Here is a 16,934-nt window from a genome sequence, read left to right as displayed (position 1 = left end):
AAAGAAATCTCAGAAATCTTATACGTGTTTATAATGTCTAGGTAATTATCCTTCTGTGCTCCAGTTTTAAATACTACACAAATAAAGCCTAGTATATGCAAAATTAATATGAGATTCTAAGGTAGTTCCTGATCCAAGTTTAAGATCAAAACACAAATGTTACATACATACACAAACTATGTCTTGATATACACATAAATTTAGACTAAAGATAGAAAAACTGAATATTAACTTAAATGTGGGCAATTTTAGCAAAAGTAAAACCCACTCTCTGAGTTCAATATTAATCTTTTCCTGGGACCTACTTTCACTCTATTAAAAGGTCTTTTCGACGGTTCCTAAAGGAAACAGGAGAAATCTTAAAGAATGTCCAAGGGTATATACCTAATCAGTGTAGGTCTGATCATGTAGGTATCTAAGACAAACCAAGACGAGAGCCCTGGCATCACAGTTGACCCCAAATCCGTGAACATGACAGCTAACGAATCTTCACTCATACAATGCAACTCACCTTGCAGCTCAGAGGCATAGCAAAATCGGTGGCTGTTTTTTGCGCTGCCTTTGGATTCTGCATCTGTTTCAAACCTAAAAACCTAGCTGCCCTGGGAGCTCCACCTGAAGAAAGCTTAACACAACAAAAACTACTCCAATTTAAAAGATACCTTGGGTTTTCTACTGAAGAGGTTATGGAAATTTTGCCAGGTGGGACGTTTTTTGTCCTCCTTCAAACACGGGAGCAGCATTAAGTTAAATCCGTTTCCTTTGGAGGGCCCTAAAGTCAACTGCTTCCACCCAAAATTAAAAATAAAAATCTCCAACCTCAATTCCCTCTTAAAAGACTAAAACTGAATCCATGCTCCAACTCGGAAATGAGGTAGAACGCCTTTCAACCCACCACACCCTCCTTCCTCGTTACGCAGCCCAATTCCCATCCGCGGGCGAACTGGGACTGTGAAAAAGGGGCTGTGGGTTCCGGACCAGACCGGCCCCGAGCCACGGAAGGGGAAGAGAAACAGCGGCAGAAGGGAGCCCGACAGGTGCGTCTACGCGTGACGCCACCGCGTTGACGTGAACGGCCGCTCAGCGACTGGCCGCCGACTACCTCCTCCACCCGCCGCAATTGGAGCCGCGTCCGCGCCTATTGGGCAATGTGGGAACGGTGGGCGGGCCGGGGCTGGGGCGGCAGGAGGAGGAGCCAGGCGAGCTAGCCAGCCCTGAAGGGCCGCGCTGGGTGTGAAAACCTTCCCTGGCTGTTAGCTCACGTCACTCATGCTTTGCTGTTTGCCCCTCTGGTGACCTCGCGAAAGGACGGGAGGCGGCCGCCTTTGGGGAAACATTCTCCGAAGGCCGCAGGCGCGCGCCGTCCCAGCGTCCTCGGGAACTCCGATTCCACCTCTGCAGAAGACCCGGAGCAGCGCGTGAAATCGCGGCTAGCTTCGACCCCGAAAGCGAAAGGCAAAAGCAACCGTCCACGAGCGCTACTTCTAAAACAGATTGAGAGAAATGTCCTTCAGCACCAAATGATGTCTGTGTTTCTAAGTCGCGAGCAGGAATGCAGCGGGGCTCACGGCGCCTTTTATGTCGTTGCGAGTTATGTGCCCAACATACATGCAGAGAGAACGGATAACCCAATTTTAGCTATTACGCAGTTTCAGAAAATAATGCTTGGAAATTGTTTGGGGGGAAATATGTAATTTGAGGATTCTACACGGCCGAATTGAATCTATTTACTTTTAGCAAACGTTTATTAACGTGTGCCAGCCAAAATTCAGTAAGCCCGGCCCCCGTGCTCAAAGGGTTTATATTCCAGTACAATAATGAATGACTGCTCAAGAAAAGGAGCACTCTTCTGAAAGAGTAGTGTGGGAAGAAAACTTTGCAGGGGAGTTGACATCTGATCTGGAGTTAGAAAAAAGTTGAGGCGTGGGAGGTGGGGGGGGGCGGGGAGCTAACAGTATCTGGTAGAAACCTCAGGCAAGGGAGGAAGAAATCTGAAGTTAGTTATATGTTATCCTTACTTGAATATAATGTGCAAATTGTAGTATGGAGATAATGAATTGAGGTGATGAACTGAGGCGCCTGGGTGGCTCAGTTGATTAAGCATCTGCCTTCTGCTCAGGTCATGAACTCAGGTTCCTGGGATCCAGCCTGCCTTGAGCCCCGTGTGGGGCGCTCTGCTCCTGGGATTTGGCTTCTCCCTCTCCCTCTGTGCTCTCTTCCTATCTCTCAAGTAAATAAAATCTTAAAAAAAAAAGAAAAAAAGAAAAAATATCCAAACGTCCAGAAAACTTGAAAGAATAGTACATTGCATGCCCATATGCCATGGTTTTTCATTTACGGTAGATGATAAATACTAAAAACTTATGTTTGTGATGTTTCAATTCAACTTAAAATAGCTGAATACGATATTGATATCATGGCCATGACAGGATCAGTCACCTACATTCAAAAATTCTGCTATATTTGCTTCATCTATATTTGGATTTTATTTTCCCTGAAGCATGTGAAAAGTAGGATGCAGACATCATACTTTACTCTTAGATACTTCAACATGCATCTCCTAAGAATAACAGCTTCCCCAACACAAGAAGAATACCATCATCACAACTAGGAAAATTAGCAATAAGTCCCTGATAGCTAATAACCAGTCCATATTTAAATTTTGCCAGTTGTGAAACAAATCTTTGCAGCTTTTTTGTTTCAGACCAGGATCCAATCAGGTTTCAAGCATTGCATTTTGTGTATGTTTCTTAAATTTCTTTTAATCTTCAACAGCTCCTTCCCCAATTTTTCATGATATTGATGTTTTTATTAAGGAGACCAAGGTTGCGGTCTTACAGAATGTTGCACATTAGGTTTTTTTTTTAATTAAGAGTAAGCCATGGCTATTCTGGCTGACTATGTCCCCTCGAAAAATCCCCCCCACCCCATAAATATGACTTCATTTGGAAATATGTTCTTTACAGAAGTGATCAAGGTAAGATCTTTAGGATGAGCTAATTCAATACAATTAGTGGCCTTAAGAGAAGAGACACAAAGACAGATGGCTACATGAAGATGGAGGCAGAAATTGGACTTAGGCTGTCAAAAGCGAAAGAACAATTGGGGCTACCAGAAGCTGGAAGAAACAAGGAAGGATTCTTCCCTGGAGCCTTTGAAGAGAGTATAACCTTATTGACACCTTCATTTTCAGACTTATAGACTCCAACACTGAGAAAATAAATTTCTGTTGTTTTAAGCTCCTCAGTTTGTGTTACTTTGTTACAGCAGCCTTAGGAAGCTAATATAATGACTTTAAACATTTTGAAACAGTACAGAAAATACAAATCGGTGTTCTGCACAACCTTAGTGTCACTGTCCACAAAAAAATACTATTCAGTATGTCTTGGGTAAATTTCCAGGAACTTTCTAGGCATATACAAAGATATTATGCATATAAAAAGATGGAGGAAACTTTATTCACCAGAAGCCCTGTTGAGATACATGCTTTGGGTTGGCCAAACATTTTGATAACTGTTTAGGGTAGAAGACCCTAGATATGTATCAGCTGGTTCCTAGAATTCAGGGAAGTACATGAAGCTGCTTGGCATGAAGTAAGAAGACTTTGTTCTCCTTTTGAGAGGGGAAAGGGAAGAAAAAGAGCCAGGATGCCCCAGGGAAGGGTTGGAGTAAAGTCTTGGAGAAGAGTTTGCCATCAAGTGTTTTACAGGGGGGTGTGCAAGAGAACTGTGTTCTTTGCTTCCCTACCAAATTTTTATTAAACTGCATATTACACACCAGTGCTTTTGACTATGTACACTTCTTGGGCCCTCCAGTATAAGAGAGTAATGAATATCTGACTTATAAATATCTTGAATCTTCAAGGCACATAGCACTCAGCAAGCGTTAGTAACAACATCCATCTCCTTTTTGATAGCTACATATAACAGAAAAGGGTTTTAATCAGGGTCCTGGGACAATATATTTGTGGTTGCAGGACTGAGGTCCCTGCTTTCTTACTAGATATTGGCCAGGATTGCTTTTAGCTCCTAGATACCATCCTTGATTCCTACTAATTCTATGGCCCTCTCACCACATAACAGCTTACCCGTCTTCAAAGCCAGCAGGAGAATTTCTCTTGAATCTCTGACTTCTTTTTAAGGATCACCTAATTAGGTCAAGCCCACCCATCATAATCTAATTTTTTATTAATTCGAAGTAAATTGATTAATAACCTTATAATGGAAGTGAAATCCTTATATTCACAGGGCCCACACTGAAGGAGAGGCAATTATACCAGGTGTGTATATCAGGGCATGGGAAGCTTGAGGCCATCTCAGAATTCTGCCTACCACGATCCACCCTCTACCCCCTGATGATTTACAGGTGAAATACATTCTCCCTTTTCCAAGGTTCTGATTGGTCTCATCCCAATACAGCATCCGCTTGAAGTACAAAACCTCATCTTAATCTAAATATCATCAGCTCAAACTCCAAAATCTCTTCCAAATCAGATGAAGATGAGGCTCCTGGTTATAGTCTATTAATTCTTCATCGGTGGACCTGTGAAACTAAAGAGCCAAGTTACCTGGTTCCAACACTCCCAAAATACAGTGGTGGGACAGGTAGAAGATAACAGTTGCAGGCATTCCAGTTCAAAAAGAATAAAGGAATATAGGAGTCACTGTTCTCAAATGCACAGCCACCTACCAAAAGTGATGAAAGAGTGCTCCTTTCTTTCCTGATAGAGTAGTTGGTTTGGGGTTATTTTGTTTTGTTTTATGTTTTGTTGTTGTTGTTTTGAGAAAAGGAAATCCCTTTTATTACCCTCACCTGAGAGGGTTTTATGCCTTACTGCACTTAAGCGCTAAGTTTTTTGGCTCATTTATCTGTTTCTACTGGCTGACAACAACACAGATTCAAATCACTATATTCACTTCCTGATTCTGCGCTGGACCAACCCACAAATCACGTTTCTCTCAGTGTAGCTTTATATCTGAACCCCCTTTGCTCTTTCCTGTCACTAGGTCTTGTATAAAATTATAGCTAGGAGTTCACACATATTTCCATAAGTCTGACTCTCAGGCTACGCCACTTAAAAAGGCAAAACACTCCAAAAGTTCTTGTTATCTAATCCTGGAACAATGAGGTCTAGTCACCCAACATAAACAGTAATCAGTGGGCCACTCAAGTGACCCTTGTAGGATCAAGAAATTTAGCTTCTTATAATGAAAATAAACTGTACTCTATTATAACGAATATTCCACAGATTGCTAATCGGGTTTATATGGAAAACCTGAAGATTAAAAATTCTTCTAAGGACATATCTTAGGACCTGCCAAAATTAGGGATTGTCCCCCTTGTTGCCAGGAAAGTCTACACTGGTTTGGTTTTGTTTGTTTGTTTGTTGTTGTTGTTTTGAGTATAGAGTTAAAAATTATAGGATATCAGGCAAAAGAGGTCCACTGTTTTAAAGTTCTTTATAACGTACAGTCCCAGTAATATCCAAATATTACTTGCTTGGTGTTGTGTGGGGAATCACATTAATAAAATGATATCCCCCAAATATACTACCAGACAAGCTCTCCCAAAGGTCAGAGAAAGGCTAACATTCCATAAGAAGCAAGGAGGAAAAGAAAATCAACACACTTAAGATAGGGTACAAGTGGAGAGGAAAGACCCATGATTTGAAACATGCGGTAATGCAATGCTTATAGGTCCTGTCTCTCTTTTTGGCATATTAGCCTTCCTGTTGATGGTGAGGTAATTAGGACCAGAGTTGTTGTTTGAGCAAAGGTTCAGAGATGGAAGATGCTTAAGCCAATGACACTCTCACTCTACCAAACAGATGCAGGGACAAGAGTGCCTGGGCTTGCCAATTAAGCTGGTGAGCAGGTTTTGCACTTTTGGAGCAGGTCATGAGGGACACAGTATGAGTGTCACCACTTGGGGGCAGAATTAAGACCCATGAATGTTGAGTGTCTCATGTATATCGAGTGTATCATGAATATATAATGCTCAATGAACATTAGATGCCTTTGGGATGCTTAGTGCTTCATTAATATTGGGCACCTCTTGGTCTTTCCGCTGTTTCTACCTATGTTCACAAGTATATGCCCTGCTGACTTTATCTATCCACCATATGTTATAGGTTAGTAACTTTATCTGTGCTTAACACATCCTATTTCTTTTTTTCCGGGGCAGAATTGAATATTCTCAAGCAGTACAGTTCTGGGCTACAGAGTGGGTATTCTGCCCATGGTGTGGACGGGGGTGCTCACAATATAGTCAAACTTCTTATGACTCTTTCCTTGCTTTCATCAAGGTAGAATTCATGGAACCATGGTAATACCAAGCACAATATTATTTTACTTGGAACACTGTTGGACACGTTTTACAAGAGATTTACAGAAATTAGATGTTTTCTTCTCTCACTGCAGATACGTAGCCTAATTTTGGGAAGGAACATAGAGATTCTGAGAATAGGAGATAATAGTCACAGGCTATTAATCAATCATATCTGCTTACTATAATCCTTTTATAGATAAATCCTAAATCTTTTTTATGGTAGTGTATTAGTTCCTACATGGGGGATTATGCCAAGGATCTCTTGGAAGTGGGCAAGAATGAGTCAACTTGCATATTTTGGTCTCTGTAATATTGCTTATACTGTGGACTACCTTATTTCTTTACAGGAATGTGTTTATTTTAAAATCCATGATTTCTAACATACAACGATCTTGCCAGCAGTCCTCAACCTTCACTTTCCATCAAAACCACCTAGGGAGCTTCAAAAAATACTCTTGCATGGGCTCCACTGTCAGAAATTGTTTTAATTATTCCAAGTTTAGGCCTAAACATGCATATTCCTAATTATTTCCAGTTAATAAGCAGCATTCAGTCAGAACCAGAACTTTAGACATGAGGCAATCTATCTAAACAATATGCTACATTATACTTTGGTGATGTAACAATAAATTCCATCTAGGGAAGAACCTTCTCTATAATTCCTCCAGTATTTTTGTTAGAAGAATCTAGTGGTGGTAAATCTCCTCTTCAACAGACTTGGGTGTTTTACATGGTAAGGTCTATAACCAATGCCCTTGAACATTTTTTTTTATTTGTCCTAACGTGAATATTTCCAGCTTGCTCTCATTCCTTCTCAGCAAGTGTTATAGAAGGGATCCTGTTTGATTGGGGTTCTTAGCTGATCCTTTACTTTAGGGAAGATGGTTAAGAAGGAACTTCCTTGGGCTGAGATAATTCCCAATAAGGTGTTTTTACAGATCCAGCTGTGGGCTTTTCCTACGCAATAAAAAGAATTACAGTCAGCCTGACGTACTTTGCTCCTAGAACCTAAAGAGAACAGGAGTTTGCATTGATATGCTATTGCAACAAATTCCCACAAATTTAGTGGCTTGAAACAACACAAGCTTATAGTTCTGTAGGTTAGAAGTCCCAACTCAAATCTCATTGGCTAAAATCTAGGTGTTAGCCTTCTTCTAGAGGCTCTAGGGGAGAATCCATTTCTGTGCCTTTTGCAGCTTCTAGAGGTCACTTCCTCCATCTTCAACACATCTTCAACACAACAGTGGAGTTGTGTCCTTCTCATATTCTATCATTCTGAATTTTTTTCCATAGTCACATTTCCCTCTGATTCTGACTTTCTTGCCTTCCTCTTTCACTTTTAAGGACTCTTGAGATTACATTGGGTCCACCTGGATAATCCAGGATCATCTCCCTATTTTAAGGCCAGCTGATTAGTAACTTTAACTCCGTCTACAACCTTAATTCCCCCCTCGCCATGTAACCTAATGTAGTCACAGATTCCAGGAACTGGGGGGCAGGGACATCGTTGGGTGGCCATTATTCTGCCTACTATAGATTGCTTAATTTATCTTTTGACCACAGATGTAAGTATGCATTTTAAAAAGCCCTCAGTAGGGTGGGGTGGGTGGGGCGATTTGATAAAGGTGTCTAAAGCTACAAACTTTCAGTTATAAGGTAATTAAGTACTGGGGATATAATGTGCAACATGACTATAGTTAAGACTGCTGTACAGTATACTTGAAAGTTGTTAAGGGAAAAAAATCCTAGAGGTTCTCATTATAAGAGAAAAACAATTTTTTCTCTCTTCTTTATATGAGATCATGGATACTAACTAAACTTATTGTGAGAACCATTTCATAATATATGTATGATAAATCATTAAACTGTACACCTTAAACTTATACAGTGCCCTATGTCAATGATATCTTACTAAAACTGGAAAAAAAATAAACTCAAACAAACAAAAATTAGTAAGCCCTCAGTATATAGGAAATATTTGGAGGCATAGCAAAATAATAATAAAATCAGGTTCTTGTACTGGAAATTATATTTCCTTTGGTTAGAACTGAGCTGAAGCATTAATAACAAAACTCTACCAATACTCAAATTAGCTTTACTCCCTTCCCACTAACCAGCCAACAAAATCTTTAAGCCCTCAGGGAAGGGGAAAAAAGAATAACGCGCAGTGGTAAGAGTTTATCTATTCCAACCAGGTCTAGAACTGCTTGTTCACTAGTCTTGCTTGCTATCCTGGCAGATACAGAGAAACAAATGGTAGCAATTATCGGTGAATGGAGGTTGTATAAGTCGTTCCCTTCTGCCAGCAATTCTGTCACTCTGGGAGTGGCATGTTGTATCGTGCTATTTTACAGAATTGGCAAAAGAAGTCAAAAGGATATGCATATTGCTAGCATCCCTTCTACAAAGACTGTTGCAGTTTATATTCCCACCAACAGTCTATGACAGGAGCCTGAAAAATCATCTAAGGAGGTATCTGACTAGCCATTCTTCATGAAAGCAGCAAAAGAGAATTTACTTAGATTGGCGATTGGCAACGTTCTTATATTTCTTTGCTGTACAAAGGTACGTGGGTAGAACTAGAGTTATTGTGCATTCAGACACCAAAATTCCTACTAACTGCGGGTGGGAGGGGTCACAGGAGGTTAGCCTAGAAATGGGAAAATGAGGAAAACAAGTCTTTTGCATGGGTGGAGATTGAAGAGGAGATAAACCAAAGCAGATTGTCTCCAATTTGCCAGGTTAGATGACTTGCAGTGCCATCTTCTGGCAAAGAAGCCAAAATCATTCAATTTCCACGCTAGTGATAAAGTATTTTTTTTCCTTTTTCTTTTTGCTTTTTAAGTGTTTCTTAAAAGCATGGCTAAACCAAAAACTGGAAAAACTCTGAGAGGTCTTGGGTGTTGGTGTGTTGGAGAGAGGATGAGAGAGAAAGAAGCAGATATCTTTGAAGCAATGATCTGAATCTTTGACCTCTGAGGTTTCTGGAAAAATCTGTGGACACCCCAACGGGCCACGTACATTACACGTGCAACAGGTACAATCTGGAGTGTAACTTATGTTGTAGACAGGTCATCATCCTCCTTCAGCTTCATTTGGATTCTCCCGTATCTCAGGGGTACTCTAGGTGAGGCAATTCAGCCACAGGGCTATTCAGGACAATAGACCCTTATACAAGAAAATCTGTTTCTATCTTTGAAAGTCCTGCCCTGAAGTTCGACCATCTTTCAATATACCGGCAGGTAATTTGTTCACACATTGGATGTAAATGTGTAGAAAGCCACATTATAGTCTTTTAAAATTTTTGCAATACTTAAAAATAGTTTCTTGCTTTAATCATCCAAAATGTACTAGAAAAAATCTCGCTTTTTAAAGCAAAATTACTTTTAAAAATGCGGGATCCCTAAGTAACAGACTTCACGCTAAAAAAAAAAATCCCTTTCTCTGTGTAGTATATGTGGGACAAATTTATAAAATTCCTATTCAAAATCAGCTTCTATTAGTGAGCTCTAGCCCTCATCTATGCTTTATTCCTTTCTTTCTTTTTCACCTTTTCCTTCTCCTGCGTCATCTCCCGCCTGCTGTGCCTCGGCCCCGCCCATCCCCGCCCCTCCGCTCCCATCCCTGCCCCTCAGCGCCACTCCTTCCCCGCCACCCCCAATGCGCTCCAGCTTCCGCGCGCTGACGTCACACGCCAGCGCCAGTGACGCGCCGGCCGCTCCCCCTTCCTCTGCATTCGCGCTAGGGTTTTGGGGCGCTAGGGTGCAGAGTCGTCTGCTCCGAGTCGTAAGCAGTTCTCCGCGTAGCCGTGAGTCCAGTAGCGGCGTTGGGAGGCAGAAAGACGTGGCAGGCAGGTAGCCTCCCAGTCCCAAATGCCATCTCCCCACCCCCATCCCTCCGAGGCCACTAGCAACCACCTCTGTGAAGTTGCAGGGGCGGTAACCCGGGCACTCCCCCTGCCGCCGCCTGCCGTTTCTTAGGGACTCAGAAACCAATTTGTTTGCTTCGAGTAGTGTGGACCTGTCTCACGGGGCGTTGCCGGAGGCGGGAAGGAGTCAAGCCTGCGGGGTCAGCCAAAGCGTGGTGTCGGGAGTGGAAGTCTCATTGCCCTCCTTCAACTGGCTTGTGAGCTGCTGCAGGTTAGATAGACTTGGTTTCTTTTTCAGGATGTCATTTTCAAAATCCGGGATGGTGCCTGTGCCTCATTAACTGCCATAAGAAGGCTGCTACACCTAGACGAATGCTTATTGATCCTCACCGTTATTCCGACTAACGCCCTGTGTCGCTGAGGTGAGTTGAACTTGCGGGAAGCAATGATATGCAAAAGAGTAAAATCATACTGGAAAAGAGGAGTGCCTTGCTTAGACTTGTTAATGTAGAGCTTGCAGGGATACTTTAAGTGCACAGAAAATAATACCTTCACCTCACTAAGATGTTAATTCTTTAAAGAACAATGTGTATTACAAAGCAGTCCTTGGACATTAGTTAAAAAGCTATAGTGATAAAGGAATTAAAATAACAAATCTTGGTATGGATAAACAGTCATTTGCTTTGCATTTATGTTGTCTCCGATTTTGAATTATATATACATTTTAATAAAAAATAACTAGCAATTAACTAGTTAGCTTATAATCTTGTATTTCATTTTACATAATTTGAAACAATTTCCCTATGGAAAGCATTAAAAGTTGTACGACTTTCAGAGTTCATCATAACTTTTTTCTCTAATGTAAACTCCGCCCCCAAGTAGCAGAAATTTTTTTTGTTGCCATAGTAACATCAGAAGTATTTATTAAGGATTAAAGGTAATATCCAATATATGCTAGTAATAGCCTTTTCTTATGATGCAGCAGTATTGTAGATATGTTGGGGGGGAGCCAAATATGGAGGGAAGTAGCCTTTTGTTTCTAGTTTAGAGTTGTTTGGTATTAGAGAATCCATTTCTTTTAAGATCTATTTCTTATTTCATTTAAGATCTATTTCATTTAAGATGGCTCTTTGTTTTAGGTGAAAGGTAAGGAACCTCTTTTGTGGGAAAACAGGTTTTTGCACAGTAAGAGTCAGCATTAGGAGTTTAGTAAGGGTTATGGAACTTGGCTACAGTTCTTTTGAGGTCATTTTGGTACACTGACATTGTATTCCAAGTACATTTTACTCTGATTTCTTTCTTCTAATCTAAGTTGTGGTCATGACACCATTTCATGAATATAAGTTTTTTAGATGTTGGTAGTTTCCATTAGGGAAGCCGTTAATTGTTTGTATAGACTTACAGAGAAGAAAAACAAATGTTTTGAAGAAAGTCTGATGGGAATCCCATTTTTGTTTTCTGCTTTTTTGAATAATAAGTCAGGGATTTGACTCACTGAGAAGGTAAATTGTCCCTCTCCCACCATCCAAACGTTACTTAATATCTGGGAAACCATATATATGGATTGTAGCTGCAGACAATACCAAAGGGACTTCTTGAAATCTACTGACATTCCTCTACCAGTGTTTCCCTTCAGGAAAATTTGTTCATCAAATAGCTGAAACAACTGAAGAGACTTCAAGTTGCAGATTGGAGCGGATATAGTTTTCATTCATATACTCTGGCATTTTTCATATTTGGTGCACAAATTTTATTATGTCAAACATTGCTTATTGTAGCTTAAAAAATTTTTAGTTAAATGTTAGGAAAGATGTCTAATTTGCCTAGAGGCTAAGATATTTTTATGGACCATAGTTGACATAGTTGAAGTATGCCATATAGGAAAACTTTGAATGTCAGGGTTAGAAGTTTGGAAATGGGGAACTATTGAAGGATTTTATCTGGAGAAATTGATTTATCTAGCATACTTCTTTCTGTCAGCATCTACTATTTTTTAAGTTTTACTGTTTTGAATAAATAATACATTCATATGGCTTAAAATTCAGAAGGTACAAAAGATTAAAAAAAAAATCTTCCTCTTAATTACTCAGTTACCTTCCCTGAAGGCAGCCAGTAGTGTACCAGTTTATTGTGTATCCTTTCAGAGGTATTACACACAAAGGCAATTAGGTGTGTGTGTGTACACATGTAGGGGTTTTATATATTTTCATACACTCACATGTACAAGTAAATAAGTATAAGCATATACATTTTTATTTCCTCTTAATACACATGATAGTATGCTGTGTTAATTCTGGTACTTAGAAATTAACCCATATCAGTATAAATGTTGCTTCTTTTGATTTGCTTATGGGTATTTACATATTGCCATTTCAGACAGTATTGCAGAGGAAGACTTTGTATATGTATCATTTGGAAATATTTATAGGGTAGATTCCTAAAAATGGAATTGCTGGATCAAAGTGACCACTGATGATTATGGTAGATATTGTGGAATTTTATTTACCCTGGTATTTGCATCAGTTTGTATTCTCACCATATTCTGTTTCCTTATATTCCCCTCCAACATAGTACAGTAACAAACTTTCTGAATTTTGCCATTCTGATGGGTGAAAAATGCAATCACTTCTACTTTTTTTTATCGAGGTAAAATATACATAACATTAAATTTTCCCGTACTTTTAAATTGTATTTCTCTTTTCAAGAGATTGGGTACTTTTCACATTTTAACATTAATTACATTCCTTTTTGTTGTTAACTTGTAACTTCATACCCTTTTTCTATTTTTCTGTTAGATTGGTTTTTTTTGTTCTATGAATATGTGGGAATGTTTTATTTATTAGAAAAATTAGCCCTTGGTGATATGAACTAATATATATATATATATTTTTTTTTTCTTTTTGTCACTTGAATTTTGACTTATAGTAGCTTTTGTTATACATGATTTTTTTTCTCTTTTAAGTAGGGAGCCCAGTGTGGGTCTTGAACTCACCACCTTGAGATTCAGACTTGAGCCGAGATCAAGAGTTGGACACTTAACTGACTGAGCCACCCAGGCACCCCTTTTGTACATGTTTTTTTTGTAGTTGTATTAATACCTTAAGGCTTTTTGGGTTTGTGTCATACTAAGCTGCCCTACTCTAAGATTATAAAAGTCATCCTCCCATGTTTTATTGCTATTTTGGGTTTTTCCCTTACATTTAAGTAGTTTATCTAGAATTTGTATTGATGTAAAGTGAAGAAAAATGGGTTTTTCTTTTCCATATTACTACCTAGTTGTCTAAATACTGTTTATTTCAAAATCTAACTTTTTCCCACCAATTTGAAATGTCACCATGGTCATCCACCAAGTTAAAAATATGGGTTTGTTTTTGTTTTTGTTTTGAGAGAGAGAGAGAGAGAGAGGCAGGGGAGCTGCAGAGGGAGAGGGAGAAGGAGAAGGAGAATCCTAAGTAGGCTCAACACCCAGCATGGAGCCAGATCTGGGGCTCAATCTCATGACTCTGAGATCATGACCTGAGCCAAAATCAAGAGTCAAATGCATAACTGACTGAGCCACCCCCGTGCCCCCCCCAAATGTTTTTGATAGGTTTCTGGACCTTTGGTGATTTGCCTGTCAATTTCATAATTATTGTAGCTTTATAATGTGTCTTGATACTGTGTAGAAAAGTCTTCCTTCATTGGTCTTTTTTTTTTTCTTTTTTTTTTTTTAATGATTTTTTATTATATTATGTTAGTCACCATACAGTACATCCCCGGTTTCCGATGTAAGGCTCGATGATTCATTAGTTGCGTATAACACCCAGTGCACCATGCAATACGTGCCCTCCTTACTACCCATCACCGGTCTATCCCATTCCCCCACCCCCCTCCCCTCTGAGGCCCTCAGTTTGTTTCTCATAGTCCATAGTCTCTCATGTTTCATTCCCCCGTCTGATTACCCCCCCTTTCTTTATCCTTTCTTCCCCTACTGATCATCCTAGTTCTTATGTTCCATAGATGAGAGAAATCATATGATAGTTGTCTTTCTCTGCTTGACTTATTTCACTTAGCATTATCTCCTCCACTTTTTTTTCTTTTTTCAGTATTTCTCTGACTATTGCTTTTTTTCTCATATTAACTTCAAATCAGCTTGTCTAATCACTGTCACCCACAAAGCTTGTGTTTCTAATAGGGCAGAATTATTATGTAAAGACTAAGAATTAAAATCTTTCTGATATTAAATCTTTCCACCAATTTTCTTTTTTTCTTTTTTGTGTGCTTTTGTTCTTTCTTGAATATTTTCTGTTGGTTCATTTTGCAGGTTAACAGTCCTGTCTTCTGTATCCTAACTGCTGTAAAGCCCATTCAATGCCTTCTTAATTTCATATAGCTTATATTTCAGTTCTAGAATGTTCATTTAATTTTTAAAAATAAACATCAGTTCTTTGTTGAAATTCTTCATCTTTAAAAAAAATCACTTTTGTTCTTTTCCTCTTTTCCTCTTATTTTCTTGAACATATTACTTATGATTATTTAAAATCCTTTACTGATAGCTCCATATTTGAGTCATTTGTGTTTCTATTTCTTTTGTTTCTTTTGGTTTTGGATATTTGGTTCTTCTTCTTCTTCTTCTTCTTCTTCTTCTCTTTTTTTTTTTACACACCTTGTAATTTTTGACTGGTTGCTGGGTGTTGTAAATAAAAAGTCATAGAAGCTCTGGAACATGTATCTTCCAAAAAACTGTTTTATTCTGGCAGGCTGATCAGCAGATTACCTTCCTTGATTCTGTCAAGGAATGGTGTTAGGCTTTGTTAGGACTAGTCCGTTTTAGTCTTGCTCTTTGTATGCACAATTTAGGAATGGGCTAACTGGAGAAAAATTTGTATGCAGAATTTGGGGCTTTTCCTGTTTTTTTTCCTTCTCTCTGGGATTTTGGCAGCCTTAAACTCCGACTTCTCTCTCCCCAGCTCGGTAAGATTCCTGCTTTCTACTTAAGCTCCATCATGCTAGGCCACAGTTTAGAAAATATCTTCAGGGAGAAGGCTGGGATGAATGTGAAACTCACTAGTATTTTCCCACCTCTCAAGGATTGTAGCCCCTCAATTCCTGTTTGTCGTTTATATATTTTACTCAGTGTTTTTGATTGTTTTGGGAAGTGGGATGGTCTGATAATGAGCTACAGCATCATGATTGGAACCATTTATTATGTCAACCTTCACTTAATCTCCCATATCATATATGGTACCATTCTCAGCTGTGTTGATATCACCAATCTAGAGACATCTCTAGTCTTTTGCCAACATGAGAGAGGGATGGTCACCTGACTGGGAGAGGTGGAGGAGGCAAACTGTGTGTCTAACTGCATATTACACAGTCTTTCAGCCAATTCTGTTTTAGTTCTGATATTATCCTCACTCTCAGAAGCACCTTATTCTAATTATAGAGCCAGTCTGTAGTGGAAATTGACTTATTTGCCACTGTTGGGTTACAATACAGCTTGATAGTCTCCTAAGTCAGGTGTTGCTTGTTCTTTGTCAGCTTCCAGAAACTTATTGCTCTTGCTTACTCTCCTGTTCTGCCTTTTTGATCTCTTTAAAGTTGTGTTAGGTTTAGGGAAGAAGTAGAGGTAAATATGTATGTTCAGTTTGATATGTTAACTCTAAATTGCACTTTATTTTTTGACTTTTTAAAATACGAGCTGAAGAAATTACTCTTGTGTCTTCTTTTTGATTTCTCTGAAGGAAAGGCTTTGGCCATATCTCTCTGTCATTCCTACTCTTTGTGGCTAATGGTACAATTCTAAACAATGTTGAAGTTTCCCATTTTCTGATCTACTCAACTCTTATTTTCATCTCTTTGCATCATTGACTATTAGAGTTGGTAGGACCCTTAAGATAGCATTATGTTTAAATTGTTAGTGTTTTCAGATGAAGGAACCAAGGTGCAGAAAAGTCAGGTGGTTTGCTTTTTGGTCATGTAGCTTTTCTCTTCCAAATCCATTGCTTTATTTGTTATGTCACATAACTCTTTGGAAAGCTCAAATGTCAAAAATGTCTTTGATTTTATGCTTTGAATGTCTTTAATATTATAGAGATTAAATTGATATAATTGTTAGAGACCTTAAGAACACTGTCAAGTTGGTATGTAATTTTCATTTGATGTTGGAAACTGAAGCATAGAAAGGACAAACACTTGTATTTTCAGTTTATTACAAATATAAAATTAGAGCAGGATTATTATGTTCCTTCAGTTATACGTTATGATGACTGGATGTATAAGCCTATAGTACATTTTGTCACTGTTTTTCATTTGGTTTGAAAAATCTTTTAGGATTGTAATTCAGCTGAGAAGTCTCAAGACTAGGACATAAGCTTGGTTAAATATGTTGTAAGACACTGAAAATACTCTTATCTTTTCATGTTTTCCCCTTCACTTCCTTCAGTGTACTACAGTAGTCTAGTGTAGACTCTGCAGAAAAGGAGGAGTCAGAGTTGCTCTGAAACTCATTTACCACGAGTCTTCTGTTGTTCAGGAAGCTTTCTGCATTGACATCATTTGATGGCAATTAGAGTCATCCCTCTATAATACCGGGGGCAGTAGATCTCCTATAATGAGTTGTCCGAACCACAATGATCAGTAATGTGGTAGGCAGTAGAATGCAATACTAGGGACTCTTGGAGCTTCCATTTCATTAGTGTGGTCCTTGGAAAGGAATTGGCAACTAAACTCTGAGGCAGAGCCAAATTGACTAATTTTG

At 39.1% G+C, this 16,934-nt stretch overlaps 1 protein-coding gene across 7 annotated transcripts in view; it reads left to right on the top strand.

Moving 5' to 3' along the window:
- Positions 1–10,041: 10,041 nt before the first annotated feature.
- NEK1 (NIMA related kinase 1) overlaps positions 10,042–16,934 on the top strand; it is a 230,907-nt gene continuing 224,014 nt past the window's right edge. For all 7 annotated transcript variants that reach the window (XR_005833918.1, XR_005833919.1, XM_040626431.1 and 4 more), the window contains exons 1-2: positions 10,042–10,181; positions 10,494–10,617. The gene's annotated coding sequence lies outside the window, so the exon portion shown is untranslated. The remainder of the gene's footprint in view (positions 10,182–10,493; positions 10,618–16,934) is intronic.

The sequence above is a fragment of the Ursus maritimus genome, unplaced genomic scaffold (assembly GCF_017311325.1).
Source record: "Ursus maritimus isolate PB19 unplaced genomic scaffold, ASM1731132v1 scaffold_11, whole genome shotgun sequence".
NCBI classification, from domain to species: Eukaryota; Metazoa; Chordata; class Mammalia; order Carnivora; family Ursidae; genus Ursus; species Ursus maritimus.
The sequence above is the reverse complement of the archived record's forward strand: the minus strand, read 5'-3'. Positions and strand labels throughout refer to the sequence as shown.